Source organism: Pinus tabuliformis, chromosome 4_1, assembly GCF_031772625.1.
Source record: "Pinus tabuliformis cultivar Carrire ecotype Pingquan chromosome 4_1, CPIR1, whole genome shotgun sequence".
Taxonomy (NCBI): domain Eukaryota; kingdom Viridiplantae; phylum Streptophyta; class Pinopsida; order Pinales; family Pinaceae; genus Pinus; species Pinus tabuliformis.
The window spans coordinates 580,411,015-580,424,001 of NC_142303.1; positions in this window are offsets into that span (position 1 = coordinate 580,411,015).

The window sequence follows — 12,987 nt, forward strand, 5'->3', positions numbered from 1 at the left end:
GGAACTGGGTCTTTATGCAAGCCAGTGTCCAAGGAAGAAGAGCAAGGGAGAGGCTTCTGAGACCAAGGCTGCACCAGCAAGGGCAAGAAAGAAGTAGAGACAGATGATGATTGTGCAATGAGTGTTCATGCACCTTGTGAGAGGAAGTGGGGAAGCATGGAGCTGTAGTAAGACAGACTACAGGTGATGAGGGGCAAGATCCTTGAGGTACCCAACCTCTTGGATTATACCTTGCTACGAGAGCCCTAAAGAGGAGTAGTAGAAATGACGGAGATGTCAGCGTTGGGAGATCAGTTACTTAATTCTCAGTAACTGAGTTGCAGTGTAGCAGTTAGCAATGGCAGTGCTATGGGCAACATGATGCACCATGATGAGAGGCATTACAGGGTAGATGTAGCAGTGGAAGTGGCATGGTCATGGGCAGCAACATGGATGTAGTAGTAGCAGCAGCAGGGCCATGGGTAGCATTACATGATGTAGTAGTGTATAGGATGTTGGGTAACAGGCCTAGCATCAGCACAAAGATCGATGCTGGATGATCAGGGTGATGCTCAGTGAGGAGTACTACTAGAGCATGATTCTCGCTAAGAGGGAGTGTTGATTTTGGGTAGCATCGGATGTGATCTAGCCATGAAAATCGGTGGAGAGGCTAAATCACATGAGATCTCAAATACCCAAAAATTGTTTGGGCAGAATCTAACCAGTTTGGGAGATATTAAAATAATTAATATTTTTAATGGAGCCCCTAAGTCTAAACATAGGGAAAATAAAATATTAATGTGAATTAATATAAAACTGAGTTAGAATGGTCCAAAAGTCATGGATCAATCCATATCTAATCTTAGCCATTGATTAGGGACTTAAACTTGGCCGTTGAATTGTCAATGAGAAAAGTATAAGAGGTTCGAGGGTCACTTGGAGAACACACTGAGTTGACCAAGATTTCAATCTTCTAAGGCAGGGTTTGTTGAGGAAGTTGAAAGAGTGATCAAAGTTGCAGCTGAGAGGCAGTGAATACAAAAGAAGAGAGGCAAAGATAGTACTAGGAGGATCAATATAGAAGCCGGGAGAGAGGGACGCAAAGCCAACCAGAGGTTCATGCAGAGCTAACCAAGGCAGCTAGGAGTTGCACAGTGCCTCAGAGAGCCAATCTAGGTGACGTAGAGGCCCTAAGGGCTGTCGTAGTGCCTCCAGAGGCTTACACAGTGCGAGCTAGGGTGACGATAGGTAGACACTAGGCCAGAAAGGGCTGACGCTGGGGTTTTCATGGGGCAAATTGGAGCTGGGAGCTGTCGAAGTGTTTATCCGAGGTTTCAACCAGAACATCTATCTCCGACTGAGAGGTACTACTGCCGAGATTATTCTCTGTTGCGTGAGTTGGTTTTGGCACCCATATTGTATTCTAAAACTGCTTAATAATTAAAACCCTCAAATAGCTGCACCAGATTTCCCACATTGGGTTTTTCCAGGGACATTAGTCCAAAAACAACCCCATCACTTGTGTGCTTGTTTTGTTTCCTTTAGTTGATGATCTGTAATGTTTTGAGCATGTACTTGTATTTATTTTTAGCATTTACATGTTAAATAACTTGTTAATTAATCAGAACAAGTAGGTAGAAAAAAATCAGAAAGGTACATGAATGGTTTCTAACAGTTAGACGTAGAAATTCCAACAGTAATATAAGATTATGTTTTGAGAATGACCAAGCCGCTAAAGGCAAACATCTCTATCCGGTTGTCAAGAAAATGAATAAGGGTGTATAATTTCTTTTCATTTCTAGAACGATTCTACTAAAAATTGTTGTTCTCTTTGTATTGGGCAATAAAATCGAGTTCTGAACATTTTTGTTGGCTCTTCCCAAAAATATAACAATTATGAATAATTTTTTTTGATTCTCTTTATGTATAAGCGTGTTCTTGATAATATGCAAGTTTTGTGCTTAACAAATGGGTATTATTTTTTATTATGATGATGGAGTGGCATAATAATGTGTAAATTTCCCGTTTTTCTGGGTTATTGTTTTTCTCGCTCTCTTTTCAAGATTCACACATTACAATTGAATTAGGGTTAATCATGGGCATTATGGGTTTCAATATTTTAAGTTTTATCTATTCTCCACTATCTTGCGTAGCATTTTTTGTTAATTTGGTATTAAGATATTTTATCATTCTTATGTTCTAGCCATGTTGTTTCGTGTGTAATCAACTACACACATTCATACATTCGTCTATTTGAACATTCATCTATTTGAATTAGAATCGGTACAGTTACAAGCTAATTTAATCTTAGTATACAGGTCTATAGATAAATGTATAATAGAAACTTGAATGTTTTGTATTAAACAGAAGTATGTGGTTTAATCTATAAAAGAAATATGAACATGTAAATTATGAAAAGAAACCATACATTTCTGAGGAATATAGATACCCATCCATACATTCGTCTATTCGAACATTCGTCTATTCAAATTAGAATCGATACAGTTATAAGCTTATTTAATCTCAATATATAGGTCTATAGATAAATGTACAATAGCAACTTGAATGTATTGTATTAAATAGAAGTATGTGGTTTAATCTATACAAGAAATGTGAACAAGTAAGTTATGAAAAAAAACCATACATTTATGAGGAATATAGATACCATTTATCTTTTAACCACAGGAAAATATATTTGGGGTCTTTATAAGACATTTCTTTAATCATATTGAAAAAAATCTGATTATGGAATAAATCAAGATAAACTGCTAACTTTTAGGAATCACAATATGAACAGGTAAGTTATGAAAAGAAACCATACATTTCTGAGGAATATAAATACCATTTAGCTTTTAACCATAGGAAAATATATTCAGGGTCTTTATAAGACATTTCTTTAATCATATTGAAAAAAATCTGATTATGGAATAAATCAAGATAAACTGCTAACTTTTAAGAATCACATTTATGTTCCTAATCAAAATTCTATTAAATAATTTATGATGGATGAAATTCATAGGAAACTGTATGCTACTCATGCTACCAGAAACTGTTTTTAGCTATCAAGAAAAGTGATTTCTTGCCAAGCCTAAGAAAGGACATCACTAAATAATTGGCTAAATGTTTAGAATGTCAGCAAGTGAAAGCAGAACATCAACATCCCGCTGGGTTACTTCACCCCTTGCCTATTCCAAAATGGAAGTGGGAAACAATCACTTTGGACCCGTTGGATTACTTCACCCCTTTCCTATTCCTGAATGGAAGTGGGAAACAATCACTTTGGACTTTATTACAGGTCTTCCCAGGACCATAAAGCAACATGACTCCATTATGGTTGTAGTTGAGAGTATAAGAAAAAATGCTCATTTTATACCAGTAAAGTCCATATATAAGAGTGTCGAAATTTCTTATATATTTATGAAAAAAAATTCATATTACACGAGATACCCAAGGTGGTAATCTCTGACTGAGATGTAAAATTTGCATCTGCATTTTACAAGATTCTTTTCTTTGGATTGGGTACTCAAATTCAGTTCAACACTGCCTACCATCCTCAAACAAATGGGCAGACCGAGTGTGTTAATCAATTTCTGGAAGATGCGTTAAGAATGTTTGTGATGCAACATTCAAGTAAATGGGAGGATTACCTCCATCTGATTGAATTTTACTATAACAATGGATACCATGAGTCACTGGGAATGAGCCCCTTCGAGGTATTGTACAGGAGGAAATGTATAGTACCCATAGACTGGAGCAACCTTGTCAATAAATTAATATTGTGTCCTGATATGCTATAACCGAGATGGAGAAAATAGTTAAACAGGTTCGCCACAATTTGAAGGTTTCTTAGGATAGGAAAACAACTTATGCAGATTAAATAGAACCTATGGAAATTTTAAGGAATGGGATCATGTGTACTTACGAGTTAAGCTGAAGAAAATCACTTTGCAGTGGAGAGGATGTGCTAAATTATCACCACGATACTACGGTCCTTTTCAAATTTTGGAATGAATTGGACCAATAAACTTGCGCTACCAAGCCATATCTGGATCCACAATGTCTTTCATGTTTCTTTATTAAAAGAAATACATGTACAATCCTAAGCATATAATTAATTCAGAAAATGTGCAAGTAATTCAATTAGTGAATCAAATTTTGGTGTAGGTTTATATACATCAAGTTAAAAAAAAAACTGATTATAATTCATGACGATGAATAGGTCAAACCAGAAGGAGAATTCCTAGGAGAACCTCTTCGTATTCTCGATTAGAGGGAAACAACATTACAAAAACGAGTCATCACCTAGGTTAAAGTGAAATGGAAGAACTTTGGCTCGGAAGAAGCTACTTGGGAAGAAGAGGATTATAAGTATAAAGCTAATCTGACTTTATTTTTATGACTTGAGAAGAACACCTGGGATAGTACCAGAGAGGGAAGATGTAACAACCAAACTAGATTGACAAATTTCTTTACTGCTTTAATCTTTTACTTTTACTTTTACTATTATTTCTTTATCAGAATATGTTTTAAGTGAAAACATGAAAGAAGTATGGCTCGTAGAACCTCTTTTTATTCTGGATCAGAGAGAAACAACCGGAAGAAGCTACTTGGAAAGAAGGCGATTATATGTGTAAAGCTTATCTGGCTTTATTTTTATGACTTGAGAACAACATCGGGGATAGTGTTCCTCACATGGACAAATTTTTTTACTGCTTTACTCTTTTACTTTTGATTTTACTATTATTTCTTTATCATATTATGTTTTAAGCGAAAACATGAAAGAGCGTATGGTTGAGTTACCCAAAGTAATTTTATAATAAATGACAGAAATAGACATATTTCAAAATAGAAAATTGGTTGCATTAACCTCCTGAGACAGTTATGGTGGTTACCCATCCTTTCCCTCAAGAGGGGGAATCTGAGGAAAGCCTAGGGGCTGGAGGAGAGAGGAAGGAAGGTAGTTGAATGAAAAGGAATGACACTAGTTTCACGGTGATTCAATTTAACCAATGAATACCACTATTTGAAGGGGGAGAGCTTAGAGGAGAGTCTAGACATCATCGCCAGACTCGTGGCTAGGTGGTGAGATCTTCGAAGGATTTGAAGTTATTGAGACAAAGGAAAATAGATAAGTACAAATTAGTTGTTAATCTTATTTAATCTCACCTATAGATAAATGTACAACTTAGTTGTTAAGATTATACCACTATTTGGAGGGTAAGAGCACGAGGGAGAGTCCGGACATCATCGCCAGACTTGTGGCTGGGTGGTGAGATATTCTAAGGAGTTGAAGTTATTCAAACAAAGGAAAACAAATAATGTAGATAAATGTACAACTTAGTTGTTAACTTATTTAATCTCAATATACAAGTCTGTAGATAAGTGTACAAAAGAAACTTAATGTTGTGTATTAAACATAAGTATGTGGTTTAATCTATACAAGAAATTGGAATAGGTAAGTTGTGAAAAGAAACCATACATTTTTGAGGAATATAGATACCCAATATAAGCTTATAACTGATTCTAATTCGAATAGACAAATGTATGAATGTATGAATGTGTGAAATTGATCACAAATGAAACAACATGGCTGATGAAATTTCTTAATACCAAATTAACAACAAAACAAATGCTACTCTAGATAGTAGAGAATAAATAAAACTTAAAATATCAAAACCCTAAACACCCATGAATACCCCCTAATGCAAGAGTAAAAAAATATCAAAACCCAGAACACCCATGAATAACCCCTAATGCAACAATAATGAGTGAACGATTAATGTGTAAATCTTGTAATGTGTGTGTGAATCAACCCAGGACACCCATGAATAACCCCTAATGCAACAATAATGTGTGAATCTTGCAATGTATGAATCTTGATGAATAATCCCTAATGCAACAGTAATGTGTGAATCAATAATGTGTGAATCTTGTAATGTGCATGTGAATCTTGAAAAGGGGAAATTATCCCACTCCATCATCATAATAAAAAATAATATGTATTTGATAAGCACAAAACTTGCATATTAATCAACTCGAACTGATGTAACTTCTTGTAATGTGTGTTCTTGTCATGTGTGTGTGAATCTTGTAATGTGTGAATCTTGATGAATAACCCCTAATGCAACATGATGTAACTTCTTCTAATGTGTGTGTGAATCTTGTAATGTGTGAATCTTGATGAATAACCCCTAATGCAATAGTAATGTGTGAATCAATCATGTTGTTGATGGGAAAACTAGTATTCCTATAGAATGCTAGCCCTCTAGGTTTGGAAGCTACCCTAGAAACAACAGTTTAAAGCAATTCAACAATTTCTTCTATGTGTAACAGATAAGAGAAAGATAATGGAACTAACTTGGAACTTCTGCTTAATCCCTTGCTTTCTCTCTCTCCCCTTTGACAGATCCTACAACTCCTCCTCGTACTTAACACACTTGGAGAGTACCTGCACAAGTACAACAACAAATAACCGTCAAAACATCGTGATCTATTACAACATAAACATTACAGAATCAGATATATAATGAACAAATGATAGCATTCACAAATGATAACATTCACAACTGCACAATCATATGGAAGAAAAGTTGAAGAACTTTATTAATAGAAGGGAGAATTACAACCCAGTTTTTTGATCCAGCATCATCCTCCCAGCTTCAATCCTTCTTCACCTCATGAAATAGCAAGATCACACCAACAATACAATGCTTCTTCCTCAATTACAAACTATCAGCACTTCCTTGCAATTCACAACATTCCACCCTCTGGATCTTTTGAATTGGAGATCCATTTATAGATTTGTGCAAGGGTGTGAGTCATCCATGGGGTTTGATTAGTGTCATTCCACTTGTTACAATTGGTTCCACTTGGATATTTCTCAGATCCCTTATTCATCATAGGGCGAATTCAGAGAGGCAAGTGGCACATGAGAAATTTCTAGAAGATTCCATGAGCAACCACCTAGCAAACTGTCTCGGACATTTGTCCATCCTCACCCATCACACCCTATAGAAGGCCTAATCAGTATGCATCACACCCTGGTAGTGTACCACTCAGTATGCAGCACACCCTGCCAGTGTAGCAGTCAATATGATTTAATTTAGGCCATTTCTAGATGGTTTCTCAGGTGGAATTTTTGGGGAATGATGTATTCAGATGACTATGTTCCTTTACGGCATGAAACAACTCTTTTAGGGGTTTATGGGCCCTAGTTTATCAACATATAAGTTTTGGGTTGATGTGCCCAAATATGTCTATAACAGTTTCCCCCTAAAGCATGAAGTCGTAAATATTGATGTCGAGTGACATGCTTTATCATGAGGATCCGAAGTTTCAAACTGGAAGGTAACCTGCATAAGTTACAATACAATACATCATCATAATATAATTTTCATGATCTAGCTGAGGGAGGCATTCCCATTCTCAGCTTCATAAATTCATTTCATGTACATTGATGAGGTAGTCGTCTGCAGATATGCAGACTGGTGATTCTTTAGATATAGAGCCATCATCCATGGTTAGGAGGACCATTTGTGTGGAGCCTTTGTACATTTGATGTTTTTATGTCCCTAAATATATGACAGCCCGGATGGATGAAATTAGATTCGGGGTCTTCAAACTCGTTCAATCTTCGCTCGATGTACAAGTCAATCCATGTGAAGAAATGTTCTGAAGTCGAACATGGAAAGACATCGCCTGATTACCAGCCAATGATGTAAGATATTAAAAGACGCGAGAGGAATTACCAACAATGATAATGACCCTCAAGGTACTACATTATAGTTCACGTGGTGTGAATATATGATCCGATGTCGAACACCACGCAAAATTTTTCGGTCAAAGGCCATTGATGTCAACCTGTCGCTGGAAGTGAGAAACTTTCCATTGATGTATGCAAGCTTTAAAGCACTAAAAGGGTTGTTTCTAAGTCAAATTCTTGGATAATGAGCTGATGTCGACAAGAAGTGACTCATCGTAGGAGGGCCTTGATGTATCCCACATCTATGACATGAAACAAAGCAAATGATTTCTGGAGGTGAAAATGAACTGACGACACAAGGGTCAGGAATGGCAGTCATGAAAAAAATTAAGGTTGGAGGTATTGCAGTGGATGAGACATTAACTGGATGGTGGTTTCTCAACTGAATGACTTCTCTTGAACATGTCGGTGACATTGAGATGAATTGGTAACGTTAACCCCAAAAGATGGATGGTATAAGAGACCAATGGTGAGATGATCGGTGAACGGAATAACCCAACCCAACTCAATAATGGTGATGAAATGAAAGTGTCATGTTCAAGAGCAACTTGCTACCATAAATTCTTCAAGTTTTCCTCCCCTTTTTCCCCAGTCATTGCTGACCAGTACCTCTTTACTTTTATCAAGCTTGAGGAGGATAACATATGCTTGTTCTATAATTCGCCCTTCAGGAAAACCTATTGCTATTTAATGTTTTAACGTGTCTAGCGACAGTGAAACTTGGTATCGTCTATATGGATAAGTTTGTCACTATTGTTTTAACGAGTTTAACTACAAGGATAACTCGGTCCTTCTCATGTTTAGAGAGTTTGATAAGGGACGAAAAGAAAACTCCACCAGTTCTTTTTCATAAAATAATCCCTCAGGTCTGAAAAAGGATAAAATAATACATGAGGGATGACATTTCCAATCACTTTAACGAGTTAAAAATGACAAGCGCTCGACAATCTTTTCATATTTAACGAGTCTGAAAAGGGTTTAAAGAGAACTAAATTTTGAGGAACAAGTGGTGTCTAGGGTAGCAACTGGTTCTAGTGATTTTGGAACTTCTCAAAACATGATGATTTCTATGAAAGGTCTGGCTAATAAGACCACTCATTGCAACTGTTCCTCAAAAAGGGTAAAACCAACAAGTGGAAGCATATGATTGGCCGAAGAGATGGTGGTGATGAGATGTACACAACCAAGGCTCAAAAGGGCTGATAGAATGGAAATCACAAAGGTCAATCACTTGTAAATGGGTTCATTTTTTGACAAGCTTGAACCATGGGGAACTATGCTTGGATTCGATTTCATTTTTACACAAGCTCGAAATGAAGAAACTATGCTTGACTTCAGTTTCATTTTTACACAAGCTCGAAACGAAGAAACTATGCTTGAAGTCAGTTTCATTTTTACACAAGCTTGAAATGACAAAACTATGCTTGAAAAAAGGTTTGCATGCCCCCAACATGATAAAAGGGAGAGTCTCTTGTAACCAGATGGAAGTCACTACAGTGAGGTAGGATGGTTTCATCCAGAATAGACAAAACACCTCTTTGGTTTTGTCCAGAATAGACAAAACACCTCTTTTGCTTCGTCTAGAATAGACAAAGGTGAATGATGTGTCAGACCGATCACATAACTTACAGGGAAACTTATCTTTATAACTAGGTGCATCCCCCCTAAGCTTCATTACACTCACCAAACTACTCATGGTTATCAGGTGGATGGAATGAAGGTTCAATTGATACCGTTGATGCAAATGGACCATTTAGGGATGATGATTGACTTGGAGCTATGCTTGGACCGGGAAATGAAAGCTAGTCAATGGTGACAATTTTGCCTTCATGAGGGAAACACATCACTCGGAAGAGTGTCGAAACAATAGCTTCCATGTTATAAACATAGTCATGCCCAAGAAGTAAATTGTAGTCTAGAGGTCCTCGGACTACCATCATGTTCAGATAAATGGTTTTCCCTCCCAAAGTAATAGGTAATTCAGGAAGGATCCCTAACGGTCGACTAGTTCCTTTGTTAAAGCCTAACAGATTATGTGTAACAGGTATAAGCGATAGCGAACCAAGCGCTTTCCAATCAGTTGAGGAAAGGATACTCACTGATGCATCTTCATCTATAATAGTGCCAGACATGATCATTTTACAAACTTGTACTATGATCCGGAAAGGTACATAAGAAGGAAGGCAGGATCTTGTTAGTCGATTCCAATCAAAGGAAGTGACTAGACTATTTGGAGGGGGTACCACATAAACGGGAGAATTAACCCCTTGAGTTACGAGAACTGGAGGGTTTTCCTCTTGCCTAGATGGAACAGGCGAATTTCCCCCAAGTTCGTTAGAATCCAAAGTAACAAAAAGAACTTGAACGGTACCATTTTCACTCTCTTTAGGAAAGGTACGATTAGCTGAAGGTGAAATTGGGTCAATTGTCACCTCAACCTATTGACTTGGGTCGGGTATGGACTCATAAGATTCACTTTCAGAGAGAGTGGTTTCGACCGACGGTTGATTTAAGTTAGTCAGTTTTCAACTGGTGAAGGACTTAGGGAGAGTTTCTTGTAACCAGATGGGAGTCGCTGCGGTGAAGCAGGAGGGTTATCCAACACTCTTTTGGCTTCATCTTAAAGGGACAAAGGTGAAAGGAATGGTTACCTTCACATAACCTACATGGAACCTTAACTTTTCTCCTCTGTCCATGTACTTTACTATTACTAGTTGAAGGTGTGTTACCAACATGATCTCCAGAAGTTAATGACACGGGATGGTGTGAATAGGGAGACCATTCTTTCAAGATCTGAGGAAAGAAAGGACAATCTTGATGAAAATGGTCTCCCGTACAAATTATGCATGGAAATTTGGGTTTGGGAAGTTTAATGGGTAGATTTTCATTAGATGATGCATTCGAAGCAATGGTTGCTTGGTTTCCCCCTTGCTGAATTGACTTCTTCTTCTTCTTCTCCTTCCCCTTCTTCTTCTTCTCAGTCACCTGATTACTAGTATCACTACTTTCACCAAGGGAAGAGGAAGAAGGGGAGGGAGAAACAAACGAGGAAGAAGGCAAAGGGTTAATTTTAGGTTCAACCAGAGGTGTACTCGATTGCGGAGAAATCACAGCATTTTGAACCACAGAGGTTGAAAATAGCCATACTGGCAGGCCAATGGTAATTCCCGGAAGGGACAATGTAGCCATATAAGGAGCACCAATATTTCCCCAAGAAGGAAAAGGACTAGGATTCCCCTCAAAAGGGATTCCTTGATTAGTGGACTTCGGATTCGTCACCATATGTATCAACCTAAGATCAACTAAGGAACAAGGATGTTATTCCGAATTCAATTAATTTTAATGACGCTTGGAAACAACTTTTCTTTTTCAGTTTTTAAGAGTCGAGAAAAAGCTAAAGATGACTCTAGTCTCCTTCGATTTTTAATGAGCCTGAAAGGACAAGTGCTCAGATGGACCTTTTCTTTTAAAGAGTCGAAAAGGAATGAAAGTGACTACTCTGGAAAATCTAGACAGAGGGATTACCAAACCAATCGCAAAATTGCAATATACACCTTGGTGATAAATTAAAGAGAAATTACCAAGGACTTATGTATGACAGTCAATCTTCTTGAATGTTGTGTTTAGTGCATTGTGATCAATAAGGTGGCAGACTCAGCTTCCTATGGATAAAGGATATAAGCCTATTGTGGTCTCCCAATATATACACGACAGTACGGGGAGCACAAGTCCATGCTAGCACTTGTCATATCAAGGAGGAGGAATCACCCAACCTTCAATGAAAATTATAGCCACTAGTTTTAATGATGTCAGAACACGTCTCTAGCCTAGACATCTAGATATGTTGTGTTAAGTTCCAAAGCGTTGTTAGGTTCATTGAAATTTATTTGAAAGTTGATCTTGTTTATATTTTGCCTTTCAATGGTTCACCACGTGATGATGATTTGAAATTCCTAAAATGAAATCTACAATGATAAATAATCTTTGTTTATTTTGGGCAATGAAAATCCTAGCTACTAGGGAAAGAAAATTATAGTGCAAAGAGCAAAGAGCACACACTAGTGCATTTTCGTAAAGCATCTTTTCACACACAAATCTACAACTGCTAAATGAAAATATGTATTTTTTTCTTTCTCCTTAATGTGAAAAATGCCAAAAAAGAGAGCTAAATGCAACAAAGATTTGAAATATTTCATTCAAAATGACATTTTCGACAATTTCTTCTTCAAAAGAGAAAGGAAGACTCCATGACACTTTTCAATTTTGAATAAAAAAAAATGCTTTTGACACTTCGAAGACAAACAAATCAAACCAAATACATGAAGAAAAGTTCAATCGACTATCAAGGGAAGGAAGAATCCATGATACTTCTCTTTTCGACACAAATCGACAATTACGACACTTTTTGCATCAAAGCAACAAATCAATTTAAACAACTTTTCGACAAAGGATTGTAAATGATGAACAAATAAACAAAAAAATTCACTAATCCTATTCTAATTGAGACTGATTTATGTGATGCAAGTAGGCTTCAGTAAGGCGGCACTGTTTATATGCAGCAAAACAACTAAACAAAACTGGAAACAAGGTCAAAACCCCCCAATTTCTAGAATGGAAAAAGAGTTCAGTCAGTCATCACACCTAGGCTTCGCAGAAACAGGGGTGCATCGCACTTACCACACTCGAGAGGTGTGATGCATACTAGGTTACAGTGGAAGACAGTGCGATGGTCCAGGGAGCACAACTGAAATGGGTTTTGGCTCAGATGTGCAGCGGTTTTCAATGAGTTAAGTTGAGATTTGATGAACAGTAAAGAGCAAGGTATGAAGGAATGTCTTGAGAGGTTATTGAGCTACGAAAAGGGCATCTAGAATTCTTGTAAGTCAAATGTTTAATTCATAAACTAAACCAGAGATTGACTAAAGCAACATTCATCTACTATGCAATTGCACAACAAGAGCAGTTCGAAGGTTACCTGGATGACTTCAGGCTCTGTCTATAGTTTATAAAACAAACAATAACAACAAACAAACATCTGTTCTTCCCCAGCGGAGTCACTAGTTTGTTTCTGGGAAAACTAGTATTCTTATAGAAAGCTAACCCTCTAGGTTTGGCAGCTACCCTAGAAACAACAGTTTAAAGAAATTCAATGATTTCTTCTATGTGTAACAGTTAAGAGAATGATAATGGAACCAATCTGGAACTTCCGCTTAATCCCTTGCTTGCTCTCTCTCCCCTTTGACAGA